Below are 13,872 nucleotides of genomic sequence, written 5' to 3' on the forward strand. Positions count from 1 at the left end.
CATGTTTCCTAATGGAAACCTAGTGTGACATTTCGGGGACTCTCTGCACAACCTTCCTCCGCCGCTTAGCTGGATGTCCTTGCCCAGAAGCGGCAGTTGCCAAGGAGTTCTCTCCCAGGAGCTCGTGAGACAGCATATCAGGCAGGAGCGCACAGAAGGAGACCAGCCTTTCTGCGGGTTTTCAGAGGTTCGCTTTTCTGCCTTTGAGCCTTTGAACACAGAGATCCAGGCAGCTCCCAATGATACTTTAGAACTGCAGTATTGAAGGCGTCTCTTGCCATCAGCCCCCTGCTCAGCTCCCGTCTCCTAGGTGCATCCAGTGGAGTAGCATACACTCTGCAGCCTCCCGCACCACGTTGTTTAGGAACGGCGCATTTCCTCTTGGTGAAGAAATCTTTCCTTGCAGCCTGCCTGGCCCGAGCTCCTATTCCTTTTCAGAAGGCCGAGTTCGGCACAGCCCTGAAATGACCCCTTCCCTCAAGGCCGGACACATCTCTTAAAGACTACACTCCATGGGTCCCCATTCATTACATCTTACCTCCCATGAAACACAAAGGAGCTGTAGCGTGATGGGAGGAAACAACGGCCTCCTTCTCCCTCTAGGAATACCCCGTTGCCCAAGGTTACGGGCCTGGTCCGGGAGCAACAGTTGCCCCGGATTTCTTCGCTTTGAGCTCGTGAGACAGCATATCAGGTAGGAGCGCCGAGAAGGAGACCTGCCTCTCTCTGGTTTGGAAGAGGTTAGCTTTTCTACTCAGCCTTGGAGCACAAAGACCCAGCCAATTCCCAATGACAGTTTAGGAGGTGGTTAGTGGTGCCGGTCTCTCGGCGCTTAGCCCACCGTTCAGCTACAGTCTGTAGAGTGCATTCAGGGAAGAGCAAGAAAGTCTCCCAACGCCCCGCATCTTGTGGGGAAGGAACAGCACCTTCTCTCCTCAGTGAAGACGTCCTTTCTTGCAGACTGCCAGCCTGGGACTCCTACTCCGTCTCAGAACACCGAGGTTGGCAGAGCGTTGAAATGACCCCTTCCCTCAACGCCGTACACGTCTCTTCAAGGACATAAACCCTGTGTGCCCATTCGTGATACCTCTCCGCCCTATGAAACACAGAAGAGCTGTGGCTGGATGGTAGGAAACAGTGGCCGTAGTGTCCTTCGATCAGTAAGTATCCCGTTCCAAAGGCCCCCCGTGAAAAATCTCTTGCTTTCGAGGGCCGAGGGCATACCAAGGGCTGCCAAACACAGCTAAAGGAGGCGAAATTAAGAGAAGCAGAACTTGCTCCTGAGAAACTCGTACATACCCTGAACCCAAAGCATGCCTCTTCGTGGAGACCGAAGGCCTCCCCAGCTCAGATGTTGGGCCCTGGAACACAGCGCTCACCGCTGCCGTCCAGGAGAGGTAGGCAGGGAATGTTTTCAAGTCTCGCCTGCCTCTCAGGGCCTGTTCAGCTTGAGTGGAAAATAGCCACAGCCTGCCCGAACGTCCTGCCCAGCAGCCAGTTTTACTGAGAGTGTGGCAAACGCTTCCAAGTTCTCTGAGGGAAAAAGAGGCCGTTGCTGTGGTGTGCACGGCCTTCACTGCCACTCTTTTGGAGCACAGTGCTCTCTGGGCGGGCAGGATCGTTCCTAGAGGAGGAGCATTTGAACGGACGTCTGCCCTGGTATACTTCCTACATCCGGACATCGAGTGTACCTTTCCTACGCTCCAGGCACCACCACGGTGCACAGGACTCCTCTGGATGGCGAGAAACAAGACGCAACATTTCTTCTAGGGGGCTCGTGAGGGACGAGGCCTCTTGAGGAGTTGGGCCCTCGAGTGCCGCTGAAACCACTGAGGTTGATGGCCACGTTATGTCAGCGACACATTGAGAGCATTTCAGGTTCATGGAACCCCGCGCGGTGCGCCATGAGAGAAGAAAACGCAGATGCTACCTTGACAGGGTTAGGTTGCATTGCCTCTGTTCCCCCCCTCCGAAAAATAACTTTCCCAGAGCCAGCACAGCTTCACGTCCCGAGGAACGTTTCTGCTGTGTGCTAGGATACATGAAAGGAAACCCGGGGACGCTGGGAGACTCTGAGCTGTACGCGGCTTGAGAAACCTCCAAACCCTTCAGGGGTGAGTGTGGCACTTCTGGAGAGTGACACAGCATGTTTCCTAATGGAAACCTAGTGTGACATTTCGGGGACTCTCTGCACAACCTTCCTCCGCCGCTTAGCTGGATGTCCTTGCCCAGAAGCGGCAGTTGCCAAGGAGTTCTCTCCCAGGAGCTCGTGAGACAGCATATCAGGCAGGAGCGCAGAGAAGGAGACCAGCCTTTCTGCGGGTTTTCAGAGGTTCGCTTTTCTGCCTTTGAGCCTTTGAACACAGAGATCCAGTCAGCTCCCAATGATACTTTAGAACTGCAGTATTGAAGGCGTCTCTTGCCATCAGCCCCCTGCTCAGCTCCCGTCTCCTAGGTGCATCCAGTGGAGTAGCATACACCCTGCAGCCTCCCGCACCACGTTGTTTAGGAACGGTGCATTTCCTCTTGGTGAAGAAATCTTTCCTTGCAGCCTGCCTGGCCCGAGCTCCTATTCCTTTTCAGAAGGCCGAGTTCGGCACAGCCCTGAAATGACCCCTTCCCTCAAGGCCGGACACATCTCTTAAAGACTACACTCCATGGGTCCCCATTCATTACATCTTACCTCCCATGAAACACAAAGGAGCTGTAGCGTGATGGGAGGAAACAACGGCCTCCTTCTCCCTCTAGGAATACCCCGTTGCCCAAGGTTACGGGCCTGGTCCGGGAGCAACAGTTGCCCCGGATTTCTTCGCTTTGAGCTCGTGAGACAGCATATCAGGTAGGAGCGCCGAGAAGGAGACCTGCCTCTCTCTGGTTTGGAAGAGGTTAGCTTTTCTACTCAGCCTTGGAGCACAAAGACCCAGCCAATTCCCAATGACAGTTTAGGAGGTGGTTAGTGGTGCCGGTCTCTCGGCGCTTAGCCCACCGTTCAGCTACAGTCTGTAGAGTGCATTCAGGGAAGAGCAAGAAAGTCTCCCAACGCCCCGCATCTTGTGGGGAAGGAACAGCACCTTCTCTCCTCAGTGAAGACGTCCTTTCTTGCAGACTGCCAGCCTGGGACTCCTACTCCGTCTCAGAACACCGAGGTTGGCAGAGCGTTGAAATGACCCCTTCCCTCAACGCCGTACACGTCTCTTCAAGGACATAAACCCTGTGTGCCCATTCGTGATACCTCTCCGCCCTATGAAACACAGAAGAGCTGTGGCTGGATGGCAGGAAACAGTGGCCGTAGTGTCCTTCGATCAGTAAGTATCCCGTTCCAAAGGCCCCCTGTGAAAAATCTCTTGCTTTCGAGGGCCGAGGGCATACCAAGGGCTGCCAAACACAGCTAAAGGAGGCGAAATTAAGAGAAGCAGAACTTGCTCCTGAGAAACTCGTACATACCCTGAACCCAAAGCATGCCTCTTCGTGGAGACCGAAGGCCTCCCCAGCTCAGATGTTGGGCCCAGGAACACAGCGCTCACCGCTGCCGTCCAGGAGAGGTAGGCAGGGGATGTTTTCAAGTCTCGCCTGCCTCTCAGGGCCTGTTCAGCTTGAGTGGAAAATAGCCACAGCCTGCCCGAACGTCCTGCTGAGCAGCCAGTTTTACTGAGAGTGTGGCAAACGCTTCCAAGTATCTGAGGGGAAAAGAGGCCGTTGCTGTGGTGTGCACGGCCTTCACTGCCACTCTTTTGGAGCACAGTGCTCTCTGGGCGGGCAGGATCGTTCCTAGAGGAGGAGCATTTGAACGGACGTCTGCCCTGGTATACTTCCTACATCCGGACATCGAGTGTACCTTTCCTACGCTCCAGGCACCACCACGGTGCACAGGACTCCTCTGGATGGCGAGAAACAAGACGCAACATTTCTTCTAGGGGGCTCGTGAGGGACGAGGCCTCTTGAGGAGTTGGTCCCTCGAGTGCCGCTGAAACCACTGAGGTTGATGGCCACGTTATGTCAGCGACACATTGAGAGCATTTCAGGTTCATGGAACCCCGCGCAGTGCGCCATGAGAGAAGAAAACGCAGATGCTGCCTTGACAGGGTTAGGTTGCATTGCCTCTGTTTCCCCCCCTCCGAAAAATAACTTTCCCAGAGCCAGCACAGCTTCACGTCCCGAGGAAAGTTTCTGCTGTGTGCTAGGATACATGAAAGGAAACCCGGGGACGCTGGGAGACTCTGAGCTGTACGCGGCTTGAGAAACCTCCAAACCCTTCAGGGGTGAGTGTGGCACTTCTGGAGAGTGACACAGCATGTTTCCTAATGGAAACCTAGTGTGACATTTCGGGGACTCTCTGCACAACCTTCCTCCGCCGCTTAGCTGGATGTCCTTGCCCAGAAGCGGCAGTTGCCAAGGAGTTCTCTCCCAGGAGCTCGTGAGACAGCATATCAGGCAGGAGCACAGAGAAGGAGACCAGCCTTTCTGCGGGTTTTCAGAGGTTCGCTTTTCTGCCTTTGAGCCTTTGAACACAGAGATCCAGTCAGCTCCCAATGATACTTTAGAACTGCAGTATTGAAGGCGTCTCTTGCCATCAGCCCCCTGCTCAGCTCCCGTCTCCTAGGTGCATCCAGTGAAGTAGCATACACTCTGCAGCCTCCCGCACCACGTTGTTTAGGAACGGCGCATTTCCTCTTGGTGAAGAAATCTTTCCTTGCAGCCTGCCTGGCCCGAGCTCCTATTCCTTTTCAGAAGGCCGAGTTCGGCACAGCCCTGAAATGACCCATTCCCTCAAGGCCGGACACATCTCTTAAAGACTACACTCCATGGGTCCCCATTCATTACATCTTACCTCCCATGAAACACAAAGGAGCTGTAGCGTGATGGGAGGAAACAACGGCCTCCTTCTCCCTCTAGGAATACCCCGTTGCCCAAGGTTACGGGCCTGGTCCGGGAGCAACAGTTGCCCCGGATTTCTTCGCTTTGAGCTCGTGAGACAGCATATCAGGTAGGAGCGCCGAGAAGGAGACCTGCCTCTCTCTGGTTTGGAAGAGGTTAGCTTTTCTACTCAGCCTTGGAGCACAAAGACCCAGCCAATTCCCAATGACAGTTTAGGAGGTGGTTAGTGGTGCCGGTCTCTCGGCGCTTAGCCCACCGTTCAGCTACAGTCTGTAGAGTGCATTCAGGGAAGAGCAAGAAAGTCTCCCAACGCCCCGCATCTTGTGGGGAAGGAACAGCACCTTCTCTCCTCAGTGAAGACGTCCTTTCTTGCAGACTGCCAGCCTGGGACTCCTACTCCGTCTCAGAACACCGAGGTTGGCAGAGCGTTGAAATGACCCCTTCCCTCAACGCCGTACACGTCTCTTCAAGGACATAAACCCTGTGTGCCCATTCGTGATACCTCTCCGCCCTATGAAACACAGAAGAGCTGTGGCTGGATGGTAGGAAACAGTGGCCGTAGTGTCCTTCGATCAGTAAGTATCCCGTTCCAAAGGCCCCCCGTGAAATATCTCTTGCTTTCGAGGGCCGAGGGCATACCAAGGGCTGCCAAACACAGCTAAAGGAGGCGAAATTAAGAGAAGCAGAACTTGCTCCTGAGAAACTCGTACATACCCTGAACCCAAAGCATGCCTCTTCGTGGAGACCGAAGGCCTCCCCAGCTCAGATGTTGGGCCCTGGAACACAGCGCTCACCGCTGCCGTCCAGGAGAGGTAGGCAGGGAATGTTTTCAAGTCTCGCCTGCCTCTCAGGGCCTGTTCAGCTTGAGTGGAAAATAGCCACAGCCTGCCCGAACGTCCTGCCGAGCAGCCAGTTTTACTGAGAGTGTGGCAAACGCTTCCAAGTTCTCTGAGGGGAAAAGAGGCCGTTGCTGTGGTGTGCACGGCCTTCACTGCCACTCTTTTGGAGCACAGTGCTCTCTGGGCGGGCAGGATCGTTCCTAGAGGAGGAGCATTTGAACGGACGTCTGCCCTGGTATACTTCCTACATCCGGACATCGAGTGTACCTTTCCTACGCTCCAGGCACCACCACGGTGCACAGGACTCCTCTGGATGGCGAGAAACAAGACGCAACATTTCTTCTAGGGGGCTCGTGAGGGACGAGGCCTCTTGAGGAGTTGGGCCCTCGAGTGCCGCTGAAACCACTGAGGTTGATGGCCACGTTATGTCAGCGACACATTGAGAGCATTTCAGGTTCATGGAACCCCGCGCAGTGCGCCATGAGAGAAGAAAACGCAGATGCTGCCTTGACAGGGTTAGGTTGCATTGCCTCTGTTTCCCCCCCTCCGAAAAATAACTTTCCCAGAGCCAGCACAGCTTCACGTCCCGAGGAACGTTTCTGCTGTGTGCTAGGATACATGAAAGGAAACCCGGGGACGCTGGGAGACTCTGAGCTGTACGCGGCTTGAGAAACCTCCAAACCCTTCAGGGGTGAGTGTGGCACTTCTGGAGAGTGACACAGCATGTTTCCTAATGGAAACCTAGTGTGACATTTCGGGGACTCTCTGCACAACCTTCCTCCGCCGCTTAGCTGGATGTCCTTGCCCAGAAGCGGCAGTTGCCAAGGAGTTCTCTCCCAGGAGCTCGTGAGACAGCATATCAGGCAGGAGCGCAGAGAAGGAGACCAGCCTTTCTGCGGGTTTTCAGAGGTTCGCTTTTCTGCCTTTGAGCCTTTGAACACAGAGATCCAGTCAGCTCCCAATGATACTTTAGAACTGCAGTATTGAAGGCGTCTCTTGCCATCAGCCCCCTGCTCAGCTCCCGTCTCCTAGGTGCATCCAGTGGAGTAGCATACACCCTGCAGCCAACCGCACCACGTTGTTTAGGAACGGCGCATTTCCTCTTGGTGAAGAAATCTTTCCTTGCAGCCTGCCTGGCCCGAGCTCCTATTCCTTTTCAGAAGGCCGAGTTCGGCACAGCCCTGAAATGACCCCTTCCCTCAAGGCCAGACACATCTCTTAAAGACTACACTCCATGGGTCCCCATTCATTACATCTTACCTCCCATGAAACACAAAGGAGCTGTAGCGTGATGGGACGAAACAACGGCCTCCTTCTCCCTCTAGGAATACCCCGTTGCCCAAGGTTACGGGCCTGGTCCGGGAGCAACAGTTGCCCCGGATTTCTTCGCTTTGAGCTCGTGAGACAGCATATCAGGTAGGAGCGCCGAGAAGGAGACCTGCCTCTCTCTGGTTTGGAAGAGGTTAGCTTTTCTACTCAGCCTTGGAGCACAAAGACCCAGCCAATTCCCAATGACAGTTTAGGAGGTGGTTAGTGGTGCCGGTCTCTCGGCGCTTAGCCCACCGTTCAGCTACAGTCTGTAGAGTGCATTCAGGGAAGAGCAAGAAAGTCTCCCAACGCCCCGCATCTTGTGGGGAAGGAACAGCACCTTCTCTCCTCAGTGAAGACGTCCTTTCTTGCAGACTGCCAGCCTGGGACTCCTACTCCGTCTCAGAACACCGAGGTTGGCAGAGCGTTGAAATGACCCCTTCCCTCAACGCCGTACACGTCTCTTCAAGGACATAAACCCTGTGTGCCCATTCGTGATACCTCTCCGCCCTATGAAACACAGAAGAGCTGTGGCTGGATGGTAGGAAACAGTGGCCGTAGTGTCCTTCGATCAGTAAGTATCCCGTTCCAAAGGCCCCCCGTGAAAAATCTCTTGCTTTCGAGGGCCGAGGGCATACCAAGGGCTGCCAAACACAGCTAAAGGAGGCGAAATTAAGAGAAGCAGAACTTGCTCCTGAGAAACTCGTACATACCCTGAACCCAAAGCATGCCTCTTCGTGGAGACCGAAGGCCTCCCCAGCTCAGATGTTGGGCCCTGGAACACAGCGCTCACCGCTGCCGTCCAGGAGAGGTAGGCAGGGAATGTTTTCAAGTCTCGCCTGCCTCTCAGGGCCTGTTCAGCTTGAGTGGAAAATAGCCACAGCCTGCCCGAACGTCCTGCCCAGCAGCCAGTTTTACTGAGAGTGTGGCAAACGCTTCCAAGTTCTCTGAGGGAAAAAGAGGCCGTTGCTGTGGTGTGCACGGCCTTCACTGCCACTCTTTTGGAGCACAGTGCTCTCTGGGCGGGCAGGATCGTTCCTAGAGGAGGAGCATTTGAACGGACGTCTGCCCTGGTATACTTCCTACATCCGGACATCGAGTGTACCTTTCCTACGCTCCAGGCACCACCACGGTGCACAGGACTCCTCTGGATGGCGAGAAACAAGACGCAACATTTCTTCTAGGGGGCTCGTGAGGGACGAGGCCTCTTGAGGAGTTGGGCCCTCGAGTGCCGCTGAAACCACTGAGGTTGATGGCCACGTTATGTCAGCGACACATTGAGAGCATTTCAGGTTCATGGAACCCCGCGCGGTGCGCCATGAGAGAAGAAAACGCAGATGCTACCTTGACAGGGTTAGGTTGCATTGCCTCTGTTCCCCCCCTCCGAAAAATAACTTTCCCAGAGCCAGCACAGCTTCACGTCCCGAGGAACGTTTCTGCTGTGTGCTAGGATACATGAAAGGAAACCCGGGGACGCTGGGAGACTCTGAGCTGTACGCGGCTTGAGAAACCTCCAAACCCTTCAGGGGTGAGTGTGGCACTTCTGGAGAGTGACACAGCATGTTTCCTAATGGAAACCTAGTGTGACATTTCGGGGACTCTCTGCACAACCTTCCTCCGCCGCTTAGCTGGATGTCCTTGCCCAGAAGCGGCAGTTGCCAAGGAGTTCTCTCCCAGGAGCTCGTGAGACAGCATATCAGGCAGGAGCACAGAGAAGGAGACCAGCCTTTCTGCGGGTTTTCAGAGGTTCGCTTTTCTGCCTTTGAGCCTTTGAACACAGAGATCCAGTCAGCTCCCAATGATACTTTAGAACTGCAGTATTGAAGGCGTCTCTTGCCATCAGCCCCCTGCTCAGCTCCCGTCTCCTAGGTGCATCCAGTGAAGTAGCATACACTCTGCAGCCTCCCGCACCACGTTGTTTAGGAACGGCGCATTTCCTCTTGGTGAAGAAATCTTTCCTTGCAGCCTGCCTGGCCCGAGCTCCTATTCCTTTTCAGAAGGCCGAGTTCGGCACAGCCCTGAAATGACCCATTCCCTCAAGGCCGGACACATCTCTTAAAGACTACACTCCATGGGTCCCCATTCATTACATCTTACCTCCCATGAAACACAAAGGAGCTGTAGCGTGATGGGAGGAAACAACGGCCTCCTTCTCCCTCTAGGAATACCCCGTTGCCCAAGGTTACGGGCCTGGTCCGGGAGCAACAGTTGCCCCGGATTTCTTCGCTTTGAGCTCGTGAGACAGCATATCAGGTAGGAGCGCCGAGAAGGAGACCTGCCTCTCTCTGGTTTGGAAGAGGTTAGCTTTTCTACTTAGCCTTGGAGCACAAAGACCCAGCCAATTCCCAATGACAGTTTAGGAGGTGGTTAGTGGTGCCGGTCTCTCGGCGCTTAGCCCACCGTTCAGCTACAGTCTGTAGAGTGCATTCAGGGAAGAGCAAGAAAGTCTCCCAACGCCCCGCATCTTGTGGGGAAGGAACAGCACCTTCTCTCCTCAGTGAAGACGTCCTTTCTTGCAGACTGCCAGCCTGGGACTCCTACTCCGTCTCAGAACACCGAGGTTGGCAGAGCGTTGAAATGACCCCTTCCCTCAACGCCGTACACGTCTCTTCAAGGACATAAACCCTGTGTGCCCATTCGTGATACCTCTCCGCCCTATGAAACACAGAAGAGCTGTGGCTGGATGGTAGGAAACAGTGGCCGTAGTGTCCTTCGATCAGTAAGTATCCCGTTCCAAAGGCCCCCCGTGAAAAATCTCTTGCTTTCGAGGGCCGAGGGCATACCAAGGGCTGCCAAACACAGCTAAAGGAGGCGAAATTAAGAGAAGCAGAACTTGCTCCTGAGAAACTCGTACATACCCTGAACCCAAAGCATGCCTCTTCGTGGAGACCGAAGGCCTCCCCAGCTCAGATGTTGGGCCCTGGAACACAGCGCTCACCGCTGCCGTCCAGGAGAGGTAGGCAGGGAATGTTTTCAAGTCTCGCCTGCCTCTCAGGGCCTGTTCAGCTTGAGTGGAAAATAGCCACAGCCTGCCCGAACGTCCTGCCGAGCAGCCAGTTTTACTGAGAGTGTGGCAAACGCTTCCAAGTTCTCTGAGGGGAAAAGAGGCCGTTGCTGTGGTGTGCACGGCCTTCACTGCCACTCTTTTGGAGCACAGTGCTCTCTGGGCGGGCAGGATCGTTCCTAGAGGAGGAGCATTTGAACGGACGTCTGCCCTGGTATACTTCCTACATCCGGACATCGAGTGTACCTTTCCTACGCTCCAGGCACCACCACGGTGCACAGGACTCCTCTGGATGGCGAGAAACAAGACGCAACATTTCTTCTAGGGGGCTCGTGAGGGACGAGGCCTCTTGAGGAGTTGGGCCCTCGAGTGCCGCTGAAACCACTGAGGTTGATGGCCACGTTATGTCAGCGACACATTGAGAGCATTTCAGGTTCATGGAACCCCGCGCAGTGCGCCATGAGAGAAGAAAACGCAGATGCTGCCTTGACAGGGTTAGGTTGCATTGCCTCTGTTTCCCCCCCTCCGAAAAATAACTTTCCCAGAGCCAGCACAGCTTCACGTCCCGAGGAACGTTTCTGCTGTGTGCTAGGATACATGAAAGGAAACCCGGGGACGCTGGGAGACTCTGAGCTGTACGCGGCTTGAGAAACCTCCAAACCCTTCAGGGGTGAGTGTGGCACTTCTGGAGAGTGACACAGCATGTTTCCTAATGGAAACCTAGTGTGACATTTCGGGGACTCTCTGCACAACCTTCCTCCGCCGCTTAGCTGGATGTCCTTGCCCAGAAGCGGCAGTTGCCAAGGAGTTCTCTCCCAGGAGCTCGTGAGACAGCATATCAGGCAGGAGCGCAGAGAAGGAGACCAGCCTTTCTGCGGGTTTTCAGAGGTTCGCTTTTCTGCCTTTGAGCCTTTGAACACAGAGATCCAGTCAGCTCCCAATGATACTTTAGAACTGCAGTATTGAAGGCGTCTCTTGCCATCAGCCCCCTGCTCAGCTCCCGTCTCCTAGGTGCATCCAGTGGAGTAGCATACACCCTGCAGCCAACCGCACCACGTTGTTTAGGAACGGCGCATTTCCTCTTGGTGAAGAAATCTTTCCTTGCAGCCTGCCTGGCCCGAGCTCCTATTCCTTTTCAGAAGGCCGAGTTCGGCACAGCCCTGAAATGACCCCTTCCCTCAAGGCCAGACACATCTCTTAAAGACTACACTCCATGGGTCCCCATTCATTACATCTTACCTCCCATGAAACACAAAGGAGCTGTAGCGTGATGGGACGAAACAACGGCCTCCTTCTCCCTCTAGGAATACCCCGTTGCCCAAGGTTACGGGCCTGGTCCGGGAGCAACAGTTGCCCCGGATTTCTTCGCTTTGAGCTCGTGAGACAGCATATCAGGTAGGAGCGCCGAGAAGGAGACCTGCCTCTCTCTGGTTTGGAAGAGGTTAGCTTTTCTACTCAGCCTTGGAGCACAAAGACCCAGCCAATTCCCAATGACAGTTTAGGAGGTGGTTAGTGGTGCCGGTCTCTCGGCGCTTAGCCCACCGTTCAGCTACAGTCTGTAGAGTGCATTCAGGGAAGAGCAAGAAAGTCTCCCAACGCCCCGCATCTTGTGGGGAAGGAACAGCACCTTCTCTCCTCAGTGAAGACGTCCTTTCTTGCAGACTGCCAGCCTGGGACTCCTACTCCGTCTCAGAACACCGAGGTTGGCAGAGCGTTGAAATGACCCCTTCCCTCAACGCCGTACACGTCTCTTCAAGGACATAAACCCTGTGTGCCCATTCGTGATACCTCTCCGCCCTATGAAACACAGAAGAGCTGTGGCTGGATGGTAGGAAACAGTGGCCGTAGTGTCCTTCGATCAGTAAGTATCCCGTTCCAAAGGCCCCCCGTGAAAAATCTCTTGCTTTCGAGGGCCGAGGGCATACCAAGGGCTGCCAAACACAGCTAAAGGAGGCGAAATTAAGAGAAGCAGAACTTGCTCCTGAGAAACTCGTACATACCCTGAACCCAAAGCATGCCTCTTCGTGGAGACCGAAGGCCTCCCCAGCTCAGATGTTGGGCCCTGGAACACAGCGCTCACCGCTGCCGTCCAGGAGAGGTAGGCAGGGAATGTTTTCAAGTCTCGCCTGCCTCTCAGGGCCTGTTCAGCTTGAGTGGAAAATAGCCACAGCCTGCCCGAACGTCCTGCCCAGCAGCCAGTTTTACTGAGAGTGTGGCAAACGCTTCCAAGTTCTCTGAGGGAAAAAGAGGCCGTTGCTGTGGTGTGCACGGCCTTCACTGCCACTCTTTTGGAGCACAGTGCTCTCTGGGCGGGCAGGATCGTTCCTAGAGGAGGAGCATTTGAACGGACGTCTGCCCTGGTATACTTCCTACATCCGGACATCGAGTGTACCTTTCCTACGCTCCAGGCACCACCACGGTGCACAGGACTCCTCTGGATGGCGAGAAACAAGACGCAACATTTCTTCTAGGGGGCTCGTGAGGGACGAGGCCTCTTGAGGAGTTGGGCCCTCGAGTGCCGCTGAAACCACTGAGGTTGATGGCCACGTTATGTCAGCGACACATTGAGAGCATTTCAGGTTCATGGAACCCCGCGCGGTGCGCCATGAGAGAAGAAAACGCAGATGCTACCTTGACAGGGTTAGGTTGCATTGCCTCTGTTCCCCCCCTCCGAAAAATAACTTTCCCAGAGCCAGCACAGCTTCACGTCCCGAGGAACGTTTCTGCTGTGTGCTAGGATACATGAAAGGAAACCCGGGGACGCTGGGAGACTCTGAGCTGTACGCGGCTTGAGAAACCTCCAAACCCTTCAGGGGTGAGTGTGGCACTTCTGGAGAGTGACACAGCATGTTTCCTAATGGAAACCTAGTGTGACATTTCGGGGACTCTCTGCACAACCTTCCTCCGCCGCTTAGCTGGATGTCCTTGCCCAGAAGCGGCAGTTGCCAAGGAGTTCTCTCCCAGGAGCTCGTGAGACAGCATATCAGGCAGGAGCACAGAGAAGGAGACCAGCCTTTCTGCGGGTTTTCAGAGGTTCGCTTTTCTGCCTTTGAGCCTTTGAACACAGAGATCCAGTCAGCTCCCAATGATACTTTAGAACTGCAGTATTGAAGGCGTCTCTTGCCATCAGCCCCCTGCTCAGCTCCCGTCTCCTAGGTGCATCCAGTGAAGTAGCATACACTCTGCAGCCTCCCGCACCACGTTGTTTAGGAACGGCGCATTTCCTCTTGGTGAAGAAATCTTTCCTTGCAGCCTGCCTGGCCCGAGCTCCTATTCCTTTTCAGAAGGCCGAGTTCGGCACAGCCCTGAAATGACCCATTCCCTCAAGGCCGGACACATCTCTTAAAGACTACACTCCATGGGTCCCCATTCATTACATCTTACCTCCCATGAAACACAAAGGAGCTGTAGCGTGATGGGAGGAAACAACGGCCTCCTTCTCCCTCTAGGAATACCCCGTTGCCCAAGGTTACGGGCCTGGTCCGGGAGCAACAGTTGCCCCGGATTTCTTCGCTTTGAGCTCGTGAGACAGCATATCAGGTAGGAGCGCCGAGAAGGAGACCTGCCTCTCTCTGGTTTGGAAGAGGTTAGCTTTTCTACTTAGCCTTGGAGCACAAAGACCCAGCCAATTCCCAATGACAGTTTAGGAGGTGGTTAGTGGTGCCGGTCTCTCGGCGCTTAGCCCACCGTTCAGCTACAGTCTGTAGAGTGCATTCAGGGAAGAGCAAGAAAGTCTCCCAACGCCCCGCATCTTGTGGGGAAGGAACAGCACCTTCTCTCCTCAGTGAAGACGTCCTTTCTTGCAGACTGCCAGCCTGGGACTCCTACTCCGTCTCAGAACACCGA

The sequence above is a fragment of the Eschrichtius robustus genome, chromosome 11 (genome assembly GCF_028021215.1).
Source record: "Eschrichtius robustus isolate mEscRob2 chromosome 11, mEscRob2.pri, whole genome shotgun sequence".
Lineage (NCBI taxonomy): Eukaryota > Metazoa > Chordata > Mammalia > Artiodactyla > Eschrichtiidae > Eschrichtius > Eschrichtius robustus.